This window comes from Cherax quadricarinatus, chromosome 68 (genome assembly GCF_038502225.1).
Source record: "Cherax quadricarinatus isolate ZL_2023a chromosome 68, ASM3850222v1, whole genome shotgun sequence".
Lineage (NCBI taxonomy): Eukaryota > Metazoa > Arthropoda > Malacostraca > Decapoda > Parastacidae > Cherax > Cherax quadricarinatus.
This window is the reverse complement of record NC_091359.1, coordinates 9,832,791-9,846,912: the sequence shown is the minus strand read 5'-3', so window position 1 is coordinate 9,846,912 and position 14,122 is coordinate 9,832,791. Positions and strand designations below refer to the sequence as shown.

Genomic DNA, 14,122 nt, shown 5'->3' with positions numbered 1-14,122 from the left:
CTTTTTCCACATCTTGTCGGTATCACCATACCATTTCTCAGTAGAAGTAGAATATTCAAACAGTCTCAAGGAGGAATCTCTATGATTCTTTGGGTCCCCACATCTACACCTAGAGGACGAACCCATCTATTATGCTGTATTTACAACATAAGAAAGTTGGTTCTGGTAAAATAGCGTATTGCCAGTAAGCATGGAGACAAAGACATAAGATCCAGGTCAGGCTGTTTTTTTGCTTTTGATAATTTTTTACACAATTACCGTATTTTCAGGCATATATGGCGCGTGATCATACGAAACATACAAGACGATGTTTCCAAGCAGTCGTAACGTAACAGTGAACAATTGCTAAAACATAACCCAAAGCCTACTCTTGACCATGATCTTGAGCACATAAGGCGCAGGCTGATTTTCCAAGACTTTTTTCTGGGTAAAAGGAGTTCCTTATATGCTGGAAAATACGGTAATTTTGCAGCATGGAGTAAGCCAGCGGTTGGTGTTGCCATGACCCACCATAACGTCACCTTCACGTATCCTTAAAACCATAGAATAGGGTTGCAGTATATTGCTGTATATACTGACACTATAGTACTGGCAACACTGAAGTGGTCATCGTATGACAAAGACAGTGTCAAGGTTAGTCTCCTGAAGAATACACTAGCAGCAATAACTACAGTTGCCTAACCGTTATGTGTAGTAATGTTGTAATTAAACACGCAAGAGCGGACTTAGTAGTTTAATGATGAAGTATCACACACACAATACATTATAATCGGGATGCTCTGGTGTTATTGACATTGGCGTGACACTGGACTGAGTAAAACTGGTGTGAGTGACAGTAGTGTTAGTGACATAATCAGTATAAAATGTATACATTATTATCAGTATAAAACACACACAGTATACACTATATGATATACTCAGTATATACATTACACACGCGCAGTGCATTCATAATATCATGGTCGTCTTCACGAAGACTGACCAGTTATGCATGTGGTCCACCCCTGACGTTACTAACATACTGAAGACCTAATTAAAGCGGAATATAAGGCAGTTTGGCTTACTTACGACACACAGTGACCCTTATATTAGTCTCTCTCTCTCTTACACAGGTAAATTTATAGGTTAAGAGTTCTTATCCTACCTCAACTCATTTCAGAGTCAAGACAAGGTACACTAACACCCCTGGGATGCGACCCACATCAGTCTCTCTCTCTCTCTCTCTCTCTCTCTCTCTCTCGAGAACGTAATGACTACTATTACAGAAAAGTGACTAATGATTGTTTTTATCCGATTCACAGATACCTGCTTGTGGCATCATCTGTAACGAAGTTGCTGTTCTTTTACTTAGCAGCGATTAATGTGTTTATTGAAACGGTGTTTTCAATGGGGTTTAATCATATAAGAAGGTGTGTATAAGAGCCCTCTGGTTCTTTAAGTGTCTCTCTCTACTGGCCTTCATAACAAGTTATTTCACCCGTTTATCCTGAAAAAATATTATCTTTATATCTTATATTCCGTGGATAACAGTGCAGAATGGTTGTTGGAAAGTGTATTGTGTATGTGATACTTATATTTAAATGGTATCTGTTTCTTTATAACACGTGATATGTATGTGTCACAGATACAGAGAGAGAGAGAGAGAGAGAGAGAGAAGAGGAAAGGAGAGGGAGAGACTGATTAACAGGGGTTTAATTTAATTTTTTTTCTCCACATTCAGTGCGCTACAGGAAAAGTTTCACGAATTATATGTTATGTCGAAGAAACATTGCGCGAGGCTTCTAATCCCAGGATCCTTCGCGTAAGAAACACCGCCACCACTACCACCACATAAGTTCCCGGGCGAGGGTAACCCCAATGGCAGGGTACTAAAGTAGACATTCACTATTAAACAGCTATTTGTAAAATATATGTCGGATTTCGTAGCCCAGTGTTATCCTTTAGAGTTTAAGAGAAAGACTCAGTAAACGTGACCTATCTTCTAGTGACGTATTCATCTACTTGTAATCTGCCTTTAATCGATTCTGGGAAACATGGCTCCCTGAGGCCCGGTCCCAGACCAAGCCAGACCATACCAAGTGTGGATAAATTAATTACAGTACTCGGATAACCCGCGCTTAGGAAGCTGAAACTTAAGACGACATTTCGATCCGACTTGGACCATTAACTAGCATTGTTTCAGCCGTGGTATTGTTCCTTTTTAGTGCTTTGTAGATTAATTCTGGATTCCCATGGAGATTCTTTTTCCCGCGTGGCTGGAAACTGAAAGGTCAGTAGTAAGGTTGCCGTTTAGTCCCATCCACGGTGAGGGGTCTCATGAGCGTCAGTGCGTGTGTAAACGATTACTGCCGGTTGTGATTGCCCAAGGGGCGTGAAACAGCGTAAACCTTTATTGTAGCAACGTTAAGCTCAAAGCATTGTCGTACTGTGTTCGGATAAAGCTTTCCCTGAGCGAAAGGATGTTATTATAAATGTTGGTTAATACGCTGTTTCGTGGGTCTGTCATCTACTGTAGATACTAGTTTAGATTTTTCCCAGGAGATAACCCCCCCCCCTCTCTCTCTCTCTCTCTCTCTCTCCTGCACAAAGGCTTTTACAGAGTTAAGAGTTCCTACCTGTATTTACAAGCTAAGACCTGTTACTTCAGCTCATTCGAAAGCTCTACTTTTATTAAATTTGTGTTGTTATCAAACATACAAATAGGGAACAGTATGAATCTGGGGCCATCTCTCTCTCTCTCTCTCTCCTCTGCCTCCTCCTCCTCCTCCTACCTGTTCTTCCCACTCGCTCCTTTGCCTGCAAGTGCTGACACTATATACGGAGCCTTGCACCATAAAAAAAATAGCAAACATTTCTTCGCCTGAGAACGTGGTTACAGTGGGTGGAATTATGTCGGTCTCCGTTGATGACAGAGAGTTCAGCGTCCTCTTGTTATATTGGTAGCTAATTGTGGGTAAACTTTTAATGATTCTAGAACTAGTGGTCGTAATAGTGCAACAGCAACAATTTGGGATGTAAAGGCGTGCTGCAAATGGTATTGAAGAAAAGATAGGTACAGAACGAGTTTTTAATAACATATCGCTCTGTGCAGAGCTTTATTTAGTCAAAGCTCGTTCTGCACCTGTGCCTTTTCTTCAAACATATTTTTTTTTTATGTGTGGCACAAGTACCTTTCTGGAGTGACCAAACTGCTACTCGCTTCTTAACCGTCGGTAGAATTTTATTATAATTCTGTAACCTTTTTAGTACCCAAAATAATTTTCCTTCAAACCTTTACATATTAATAATGTAAGTTCTAACATTTTGTACTTAAATTTAAACCGTTTTGCTTCTAATTACTTTCATATCCATGGATATAATTTTAACCTTAATACTGTAAAGATACTATCATCAAGTTCAAACTCCTTGCGATATATTTTAAAATATCCCTATTTCCAAAGAATCGGTGAAATATAATTATTTTGGTTTCGAAGGCAATTCATCATATAGGAGTATATGTGGTGTGTAGTTCGTCAGTATGTGCTCAGCTACTGTGTACCACATGGGAATTTACCTCATCAATTTCTCTACATTTTCCAGTTAGGTTCTCTGTTCTACGAGGGTTTCCCACACGCCTAGTCGCCACATAGCAGCAATTTCCGCTTCTTCATCGCCGTCATCCCTTATGGGTGATGCCACATGAACATGTTGCACGGACTGCTTAACAGATGATCTCAAGTTGTACCCAGTAACTTCAGGCTAGTGGTCGTAATGATCCAGCAGCGAAAATTTTGGAAATGAAGGCATATTGCCGACGGTATTGAAGAAAAAAAACATACAGAACGATCGTTGAATGCCTGAAGTTACAACCTTTAACTTCAAGGTCGAAGATTATACTCATCTTTGCACGGCCTCCCTCACAGCCTAAAGTTACACCCATTAACTTCAAGGTCAAAGATTATACTCATCCTTGCACGGCCTCTCCCACAGCCTCAATATTCACCCAGTGACTTTCAGATCGAAGATTGTGCTCTTCCTTGCAAAGACTCGCAGTTTTTCTGAAGTTCAACCAAGTAATTTCAGGGCTTAGGCTTGTAATCATTCTTGTTACTCGTTAAAACTTACACAACCAAAGTCTCATAAAAATGAGTGAATGTCGTTCCATTGATGGATTAAAGTGTTTGCCAACTTGTTAAAAAGTAAGAGCATCCCAGATACAGAAGCGTACTGCAGTGAGTAATGAAGATAACACACAGGTGTTTCTTAGATACAGCAGCGTACTGCAGTGAGTAATGAAGAAAATGTCACAACTTGATAGTGTTAGGTAAAAGGACACATGTAACTAATGTGACATTTTATTGTGGCAAAGTTTCGCTCTCCAGGAGCTTTGCCAAGCCGTTACAAACATTACAAGGATGCAGAGGGTATCTGTATAGATACTACGTGAGGTGAAAGATAGGTAGTTGTAGTAGTAGAAGTCGTTACAGTAGTAGTAATGTGCGTGAAGGTAACTAGGTTGCTGTATGATGGCAGGGTTTATTATTTTGAGCAGAATTCTGGCTAATACTTTAGAAATGATGAAGCTACTTTTATTTTGTTTAATGGTGTCTGAAATGGCTATTAGAAAATAACTCAAATGGAATGACTACGAACTGAAACTTCGACACAAGGTTCATCTCCTCAGTGCGGGGTTTCGGCGTCAAAGGGTAAATTCATTGTTGCACGAAATTCGTAAAAAATCAGTCACTAAATCACGAAATTAACGTATTTAATTGCTAAATAATACTCACGAAATTTAGATTGACATAAATTTCATTGGAAAGAATTAAGATTAAGTAGGTATCCTCGGAGAGGATACTCACTGCAGTACGCTGCTGTATCTAAGAAACACCTGTGTGTTATCTTCATTACTCACTGCAGTACGCTTCTGTATCTGGGATGCTCTTACTTTTTAACAAGTTGGCAAACACTTTAATCCATCAAAAAATTATTCCAATCACGGCAGTGTGACTTTAATCTTCAGTGTTAAATATTCTCTACGGGTAATTTTATGATCATTAAAGCGGGTATATTACCCGCTTTAATGATCATTAATGATTGTACCGCCCTAAATTTGGCATCCGGCACACTCTTTAATTAGTTTTAAACACTTCACCTGCTAGTAGATGCTATGTGAACCATAATATAGCACCAAGTGCTAGTAGATGCTGTTTGAATCATGTGGGATTTGTGGTTTTTGTGAATATAATACTAATTATGTTTCTCTCCTACTTTCTAGGGAGTAGAATTTTATTGATTTCAAGCGTTCCGAATAACTGTAAAATAGAAATTGTAAATATTTGCCTAAATTAAGTTCCTGAAGTCAGATCCTAATCAACGCCACAGTAGTGCGTGCGTTAGACTGCGTGCAGCCAACGGTAACAGCTTGGTTCATCAGGCCTTGATCCACCAGGAGGCCTGGCCTGAGGCCGGTCCGTGGGGGCGTTAATCTCTGATACCATTCTTCAAGTATCCAGATATCTACTTCTTTCCATCTCTCTCATTTTCTATTTATCTTCGTGTTTCTACACCAGTTGCTACTTAGCCAGTCAGAATGAAACTTGTTCATCACGTCTAACACTAAAATTAAGATTGTTATTACTATTTTATGTTTTGCTATTATGACTTTGTTTCTAGATTTGTTTTTCTCGCTTATTTTCGGTATATCCGACAAAGAAACTATGATATATATCTTAAAAGAGATTTTAGACTTGCGGGTAGCTTGTGGAGACGTGAGGTGCTCAGGTCTGACGGAACACCTGGTGAATTATAGCAACTTCCTGGCCACGACGACCACCGGAACGACAACTGCAGTGACAATGGGGGTGAAGAGTACCATTATAATGTCAGTGAATCGTTTTTATTTACTTTACAGCCTTTTTTATTAAACAGAAGAACTTCGAGAAATTGCTTGTCTGTAAAATGCATGTAAAAATGCGATAATGTGGAGGTATTTATTGATGTGGTTGTGGTGGTAGCAGTGTTGGTTGTTGTGATAGTGTGGTGGTTAGGGTGATAATGTTGTTTGTAGTGGTTATATTTTACCTGGGTGTGGTTCCGGAAATTGTCGTTCCCATGGTTCCATCTCAGACCAGGGTTCCGGGTTGAGAGCCTGATTGGTTAAGTTGTTGATGCTTGCAGGATGCAGTCATACGTAGACACCATAACCTAGCTGATCTGGAACTCCTTGGACGAATTTGTCATGTTCTTACTCTTTCCTTACTTTCTTACTCTTACTTTCCTTCCCTCCGCTCTCGTCCTCCCTCTTTCCCCTTTCCCTCTCTTTCCACACAACACTGAACTCAGCCACAACATCCTGCTTACATATACATGATAGGGATAATTATTGTACACCTTACTGAATACCTCTCTCTCTCTCTCTGTCTCTCTCTGTCTCTCTCTCTCTGTCTCTCTCTCTGTCTCTCTCTCTCTCTCTCTCTCTCTCTCTCTCTCTCTCTCTCTCTCTCTCATAAATGTTCTTACGTAGACACTGAATAAAATTTCAGCAGTGCTGATCAGCTGTACACTCTTCAATATCATTGATTACCCCCTTCGTTCATCAGGGTTTCATTCCGGTGTATCCTCCTTCGTTCCATTCTTTCGTTGGTCATTTCCTCTCAATTTTCATCCTTCACTTTGTCAGACACCGTAGCTCTTTCCCACCTTTCTTTGTTCCCTTATTCCCACCCTATTTCCATTCACCCAACATAGAGCTCTTAGCTCTTTATCTATTACATTCCAGCTGAGAACTCGCTCATTCCTTCGTTATTGGATTATTTGTATATATTTATATAAAGTGCAAAACCTGGATGAATCACTCAGCGCAAGAAGTGGGAAGGCTTGATCCTCCATTCACATAACTATGTACTATATCTCATTCGTCTCTCAGCCCTTGAGTAGAGAGGACGTGCGCTGCTGCTACCCCCTGGTGTTGATTAGTGGCAGTTATATTTTCACAGCATGGCGCAGGCAAGCCGGAGACGCATAAACACAGTCTGTGTTGAGCTTATCCGTGGGGCTGTGACAGGAACTTCTATGGACCTGATACTACCTGCAATCATACGAGATACATATGGTATTGCTGACGAGGAGATATATGGAGTAGCGCTGAATGGCACGACGAGGATCTTTGTCAAGTTTAATTTGGCAAGTGTGTATGAGGCGGTAGTAGACAAGTACCAGGAGGTTACTTTGACAGTTAACTCCGCTGTGACCGTGCGACTTCACGACGTTTCTCGCCATTACACATGGGTTAAGATTAGAAATGTGCCATTCGAGGCGGATGATTCTGACATCCGTCTTGCGATGGGCAAATATGGTACAGTACATATGGCCACTGTTGGGAAGTGGGCCACTGGGCCATACGCAGGGAAACTCGAAGGAACGTATTCTGTGAAGATGACGTTACGTTACCCTATTCCGTCGTACGTAGTGCTGCCAGAATTTCGTACCCAGGTGTTTGTGACATACGCTGGGCAACGCCGGACCTGTCGGTTATGTGGGTCATATGATCACCTAGCGGCTCTGTGTGAAAGGAGGCGTGGCAACATGGAACAAAGGCAACGACATACAGCAATAGAGAAGAGTGAGGATTTGCCTTATGTGACTCTGCCTACACAAGGTGGGTCCTGGAGTGAGGAGGTCGAGAGAGCGGAGGAGATGGAGTCAGCAGGTGTGACGAGGGGGGGGACACCCCTTCATTGAACACAGCTCAGGTGTTGGAAGAGGACACCCCGACTGCGAGTGCTAGCGATGTGGAAGACTCATTAGCCATGGCTTTAAATGTGTTATTGGCTGACAAGAGTCTTGGGAAGGTTGGGAGTCCAGATCTAGTTCTTGGGTCTGTTGTGGATCCGGGCGTGGAACAGGATCTGAGGTCTGCGCAGTGTGATAAGAATCTTTTGATGCAAGCTGTGGAGGTGGAGGTCCACCGGGACAATGTATCAGACGACATGATGGAAGCAGAGGGAGCATCAAGGAAGTGCGCTGCTGCACTATCTGACTCCGAGGACGTGATCACGCCTGCTCAGCGCACTGGCAAAAAGTCCTGGGCGGATGTTACGCAGAGAGGAAACAGCGACCCTAAGGGGCAGGAGTTGGTTAAGAGCGTTTCTAAAGGGGGGGAGAGGGACCGAGGTGTCACGAAACGATCTGGTGGCAAGACAGTACCAGGGTCAAGAAGGAAAACCACTCTGTAAGCTTCAAGTGCATGACATTGAACATTAATGGATTGAGATCAGAGAGAAAGTGTGTATGATTTAGTGAATATTTGGTGCATAATAGTGTTGACGTGGTGTTCGTGCAGGAACACAACTACAGACCAGGTTACGAGTTGAAGGTAAATGGGTATAATGTGTATGTGGAGCATGCGATAAGGTTGAAAGGAGGAGTTGCCATCCTGGTAAGGGAAACTAGCCCGTTCGTAGTGAGGCATTGTGAGGGGGGGGAGGGGAGGGTGATTCGTGTAGATGGGTGGTGGGGTAGGGTACAGATGAGTTTGGTGTGTGTGTATGGTCCAGCAGAGGGAGATGTGCGTATTAAGAATAAATTTGTGAAGGATGTCTTAGTATATTATTTGCGTGCTTTGCCGGGTGTAGCTGTAATTGGTGGTGATTGGAATTGTGTGATAAGGCGTAAGGATGTGGAACCTAGAGGGGCAGGGTATTGTTTGGGGATTTTGGGGGGAATTATTAAATGGAGTGGGGTTAATGGACGTTGGACGGGGTGGGGTTGTAGAACATACTTTTGTTAGACGTGGATATGCGGCAAGACTGGATCGATTGTATGTGCCCCGAACAGTAATAGTGAGCAGAGTGCGTGTGGTGGACGCGGCTTTTTCGGATCACAGAGGAGTAATGGTGGACCTAGAATGGGAGGGATTGCCTAGAAGGGGTCAAGGTTATTGGAAGTTAAATGTGAAGCTTTTGCAGGGTGAGGAATGTCGTCAGTCTTTTGCGCAATTGTGGGAACGGTTGGTGGATGAGGCGCCGGGGGATGATGAACTGGTAAATTGGTGGGATTCGGTGGCTAAAAATCGTATTAGAGAATATTATATTTGTCGTGGGAGGGAAGATAATCGGTTAAAGTATGGGTTTCAAAGATATCTTGAAGGGCAGCTGCGGGACTGTTATGCAAGAGGAGGAGCAAGCTATCCAGTGCAGGACATTGAGGGTTTAAAGGAGAGTATTAGGGTATTGCAAAACGAGCGTTTTGATGGTGTGCGAATTATGGGAGGATTGGAAGAAGTGCTATGGGGTGACCGGCCGTCGGCTTGCGTGTTAAGAGGCCAGAGAAAGAGGAGAGTGACGATGGGAGATGATGGGGTTAAACGTACATGTAGGGATGGAAGGGTATAGAGCGGGTCAAGCATTGGTAACGACAGAGGGTATGAGTGGATATGTAGACGCTTGGTTTAAGTCATATACGCAAAGTGTGGGCTTCCGTGAGGTGGCATTGAGGGAAATGGGAGAGTATGTGCAGTGTGAGCTTGATGGTCAAGATCGGGTGACATTAGGTGGGCCGATTACGGAGTGTGAGATTTGGCAGGCGTTGTCAGGAGTGAGTTTGGGAAAAGCGCCGGGTATAGACGGACTGCCAAATGATTTCTACGTAAAGAATTGGGGGGTTCTGAGGTTTTTTTTAGTAAGGCTGTTTAACATACTTAAGGCGGCTGAGGTAATGGGAGAGCAGCAACGGACGGCCGTTGTGGTGTTGGTGCCGAAAGGGGAGCAGTCAACGGTAATGGATTATCGGGCACTTTCGCTTATGTGTGGAGATTATAAGTTGTTTGCGAGAATATTAGGGAACAGAATCAAGAGGGTAATAGGCAAGGTAATTGATAAGGGGCAATATGGGGTGCCAGGAAGGTCGATGTATGAAGGGCATGGCATGATTCGAGAATTTATAGAGAAACAGGGGGAGTTGGGTGATGGAGGTGTATTGGCGTTAGATTGGAAGGCTGCTTATGATAGTGTAGAAAGGGAAGCGTTATGGAGGTTTATGCGTTGGCAAGGTTTTGGGGAAGAAATAATATCTTGGGCAAAATTATTGTATCAGGGGGCATCGATGAGGGTGCAGGTTAATGGGAGGCTGGGAGTTAAAATACAGATGCGACGGGGACTGCGCCAAGGCTGCCCACTATCACAAATATTGTTTGCGTGTATACAGGATCCATTTTATAGGGCCATTCGGAGGTGTGTTGCGGGAGGTGGGGAGGGTACTGACCGGGGGGAGGGGGGGGCTGGTATCGTAGGTTATGTGGATGACACGACTGTTTTGGTGAGAGGTAATGGGGATTTGCTTAGGGTGGGTAAGGTGGTGGATGTGTTTGGGGAGGCTTCAGGTATGAAAATTAATGTTGAGAAGACTAAGTTTCTAGACTTAAGGGATAGTACAAATGGGGATGAGGTGGTAGGGGGTGGGTGGAAGGTGGTGGATCAACTAATGATATGTGGGATAATTTATGTGAGAAATACACGGGTGGCTCAAGAGGTGAATTCGGTGAGAATAGTGAATGGAGTATTGAAAAGACTTGGTGGTTTGAGGGCGGCGCAACTAACGCTGCATCAAAGAGTAATAGTGACGAACGTGCTATTGTACAGCAAGATATGGCATGTCGTTGTCATGTACCCGCTGATGAGACGTGAGGTGAAGCGTTTACAACATGGGATTTTTAGGTTTATATGGGGATCGGGCTGCGAATGGTTAAGTAGAGCGGTGTTAACACTTCCGGTCAGTCGAGGAGGGCTGGGACTTTTACCTCTGGAAAAAAGGATGATGAGCGTGTACCTAAAACGAAGTTATATAAGGGAGGGGTGCGGGAGGGGAGGTGGACTTGTGCGAGTACGTAAGGATATGCAACGGTGGTGGGGGGGTAGGGATTTAATAGTTGGTGAGGCCATGTTGAGGTTATTAATGACAGTGAGGGATCCGTCGTGTGTTAAATTGCGGGTCCTCGAAGGAGTGGAAGGTAGGTCAGTGGTGGCTGCTGTTGAAGGGGCATACCCTATGTATGCGTGGAACGAAATATGGACGCGTCTAAAACAATTACGTGTAAAACCGGGTGTTCGGGAGGTAATGTTTAGATTTTTACATGGGATTTTGCCGTCTGGGGTTGTCCTATTCAATAGGAGGATAAGGGAGGGAGGGGAATGTAGAGCGTGTGGAAGCATGGAGACAATTTTGCATGCGGTATATTTTTGTGACTGTATAGAAGTGGTGCGGGTCTGGTTAGGAAAGGTGTTCAGGTTAGTGGGTGGGGGAGGATTGCAGGTGTTGCGGGCTTTAAGTTTGGATATAGGTGGGGTGAGTAAGATGGTGGAGAATGCAGTGGCGTATTTGGTCACGGATTTTATATATACGTCATGGGCCATGAGGGAGGTGGGCGTGGATGAGAGGATAAAGGTGTTAGCTGCGACATTTTACAGAACTAAGTGTCGTAATAGGGAAATTTATGGAGGGAATTGGGAGAATGCGTTTACTGAGGGCTATCGGAGTTTTAGGTTGAGGGATTTATGGGATTTAAGTGCAATGTAAGGGGTCGCGGCGGGCTGGCTTCCCGATGAGGACAGTGTGAAAGGGTTTAGTGTGGAAGAGAATGAATATAGTACTGAGACATAAGTGCCTTTGACTGTATGATGAGCGGGTTGTGTGTTGTGAACGATACATGTTCTTCAATTTAATTATTAATTATGCTAATGACAAAGGACGACAGACGTCGTAATGTGATGGAATATTATATATCTGCAACGAAATTATTGGTATGTGTGTAATGAAATGACAAAATGGGTGCACTGTGTGAATGCGAAATATATATATAGACATGAAGTATTGCGTGTGGTAGGAAGGCTTCAGTATTTATCGACGTGTGAAGGTCATGCACTGTTATTTGTGATAACAGACTTACATCTTAGTAGTGGTTTTAATGATATGGGCGAAATATTTTTAGAAAGCTTGACTTATCCTGTTTTCTTAATACATATTGTTTTTTCATGGGAGCTCTATAGAGCCCGTAGGTTTAGGTTACCATTGAATTGATATATATTATAGGGTAATTGATGGATGACATAGGATTAGGTATTTGTGTTTTCACTGGTTGTGTTGTAAAGTGTTTGTAACATATGTATATATTTATACCTTCCTGGAGAAGGTGATATGTTTGGGTGTTTAGTAGATATACGTTGTACATGAATCATGTAGAATTGAATTTTATATTATCTCAATACATTGAGTGATACTGAACGTATCATGTTGTTCAATATGGAATAATGAAAGTATTTCATACAATATACAGTTACATATAAAGATTGTTACGTGTCGGGTGGCTTGACACGCAAGAAGGGGGGGGGGTAGTGTTTTCAGAATGTAAGGTGTACATTCCGTGGCAGGATGTACAATCAGGAATTAGATGTACTTGCCAAGGAGTCTTTAGGTTAGATTTAGTGTTCCAGACATAATGTCATTACTTCAAGGATTGGAGTGGTCATTGTTTACTGTACAGATTTGTCTTTCAGATGTAATATGTTAATTGGAAAGTACATGTACTATGCAGAATTTTTCATCACTGTTTTCACTATGTAATTTGTCGTTTATTTTTATGTACTATGTATGTCTTTTCAATAAAATATAAAAAAAAAAAAAAACTATGTACTATACTTGTGCTCTCTATCCCATATATGATTCTTAAGCCATACTTCCACCAGATCAAGAGGTTTCAACACCAAGATTGATAAACTTTTAGTTTTGAACGTTGCGAGATTTTCCGTTTTTTTTTTTTTTTTTGAATGTACTTAGTTGTGCTTAAATAATCCTTTTGATGGGCTTATATGACTAAACTTAACTATCTAATCTAACTTAACAAAATTACGTTAATCTTATTTAAAAATAAAGAAAACAGTTTCCTGAAAAAAAAATTGGAAGCCTTGAGAAATTGACGTAGAGCACACGTCATAAAAATGGATGCATGTAATAAAATGAGAACGAATTGACCAAGTAGTTGAACGTCAAGCCACAACCTATTATTACTTTTGATGTTAATCTTCTTACTAGGCTCCTAACGGCAATTTCGTAATAATTCTTCTCGATTTAAAATTTTTCTTTAAAATAATTAGGTTAGTAACACGAACCTATGAAAACATTCATTCACAAATAAGCAAATTAATGAAAACGACCACGATACGCCTGACAACGAAGTAGCTGAAAATAACAAACGTTGAAATATAAACGGTTTATATTCGTGGTGCGAGAATGGGCTGCAGGTATATAAATGGCCCCAGTAGATATCTCAATATATGAATAACTTAAAACAGTGTAATGAACACCTGTCAATGCTTAATAATGACCCATGTGGGTTATTATTAAGCATCTCGATATATGATAATCTTTGGGCAGTATTGTGACTGTTCCTGCACTATTTTTTTTAATCGAGTCATCCCTCATTTTCAATAACATTCTCTGTAAATTCTAATTTATATTTGTCGCGAGCATAAAAGTATCAAAATGTGTTGAAATTAATGTTTGTCAAGCTATAAGGGTAAGATATTTTTTATTCAAGTACTGAAATATTAAAGTGAGACTATAGATACAATTTTCAGTAGCTGAGTAATCTAGTACTCTTTGTGAGTAACCAGAGTTGTTCCGCTGGAAGGATGGGCGTCATGAGTCAGGACACTCACTGGCGGCAGACAGTGTGTAGCACAACTCACTAGTGGAGGTGTAAACGAGTGCTGCCTAGTTTTCTGTATTGTACGAGTTCATTTTGGCCAAGAATTTTGTTATTGAACGCTAGAGGCATCTAACTTGATGGAAAGGTGGTAGAGAAGCTGAAGATGGCATAGAATAATTGGTGGAAGGAGCAGGCCCAATTTTTGAGGAACATCGCTGCTCTCAAAAACATCTATAGCCTTGGTTGATGCTGAAACACACGAGAGAAGGTCAATCAAGAATTTGACAGGTGTTTATGTTCCTGTTGATGAGGTCAGTGAACCAAAAAGTACTTTTTTTTACAAGGAGAGAATGCATGACAATCTCAACCATCATAATCTACCTAATAAAAAATTTATATTTATTAAATTTGTTACAAGCTGCCCCTCAAGGGAGGTTCCTT

At 41.8% G+C, this 14,122-nt stretch overlaps 1 protein-coding gene across 2 annotated transcripts in view; it reads left to right on the top strand.

The window, feature by feature from the left end:
• Positions 1-14,122, top strand: part of LOC128697766 (pleckstrin homology domain-containing family G member 5) — a 1,323,529-nt gene that overhangs the window by 64,935 nt on the left and 1,244,472 nt on the right. The window contains exon 1 of one of the 2 annotated variants that reach the window (XM_070099660.1): positions 13,646-13,992. The exons of the other annotated variant lie outside the window; for it this stretch is intronic. The gene's annotated coding sequence lies outside the window, so the exon portion shown is untranslated. Of the gene's footprint in view, positions 1-13,645; positions 13,993-14,122 lie in introns of those variants that run through there. 2 annotated transcript variants of the gene reach the window in all.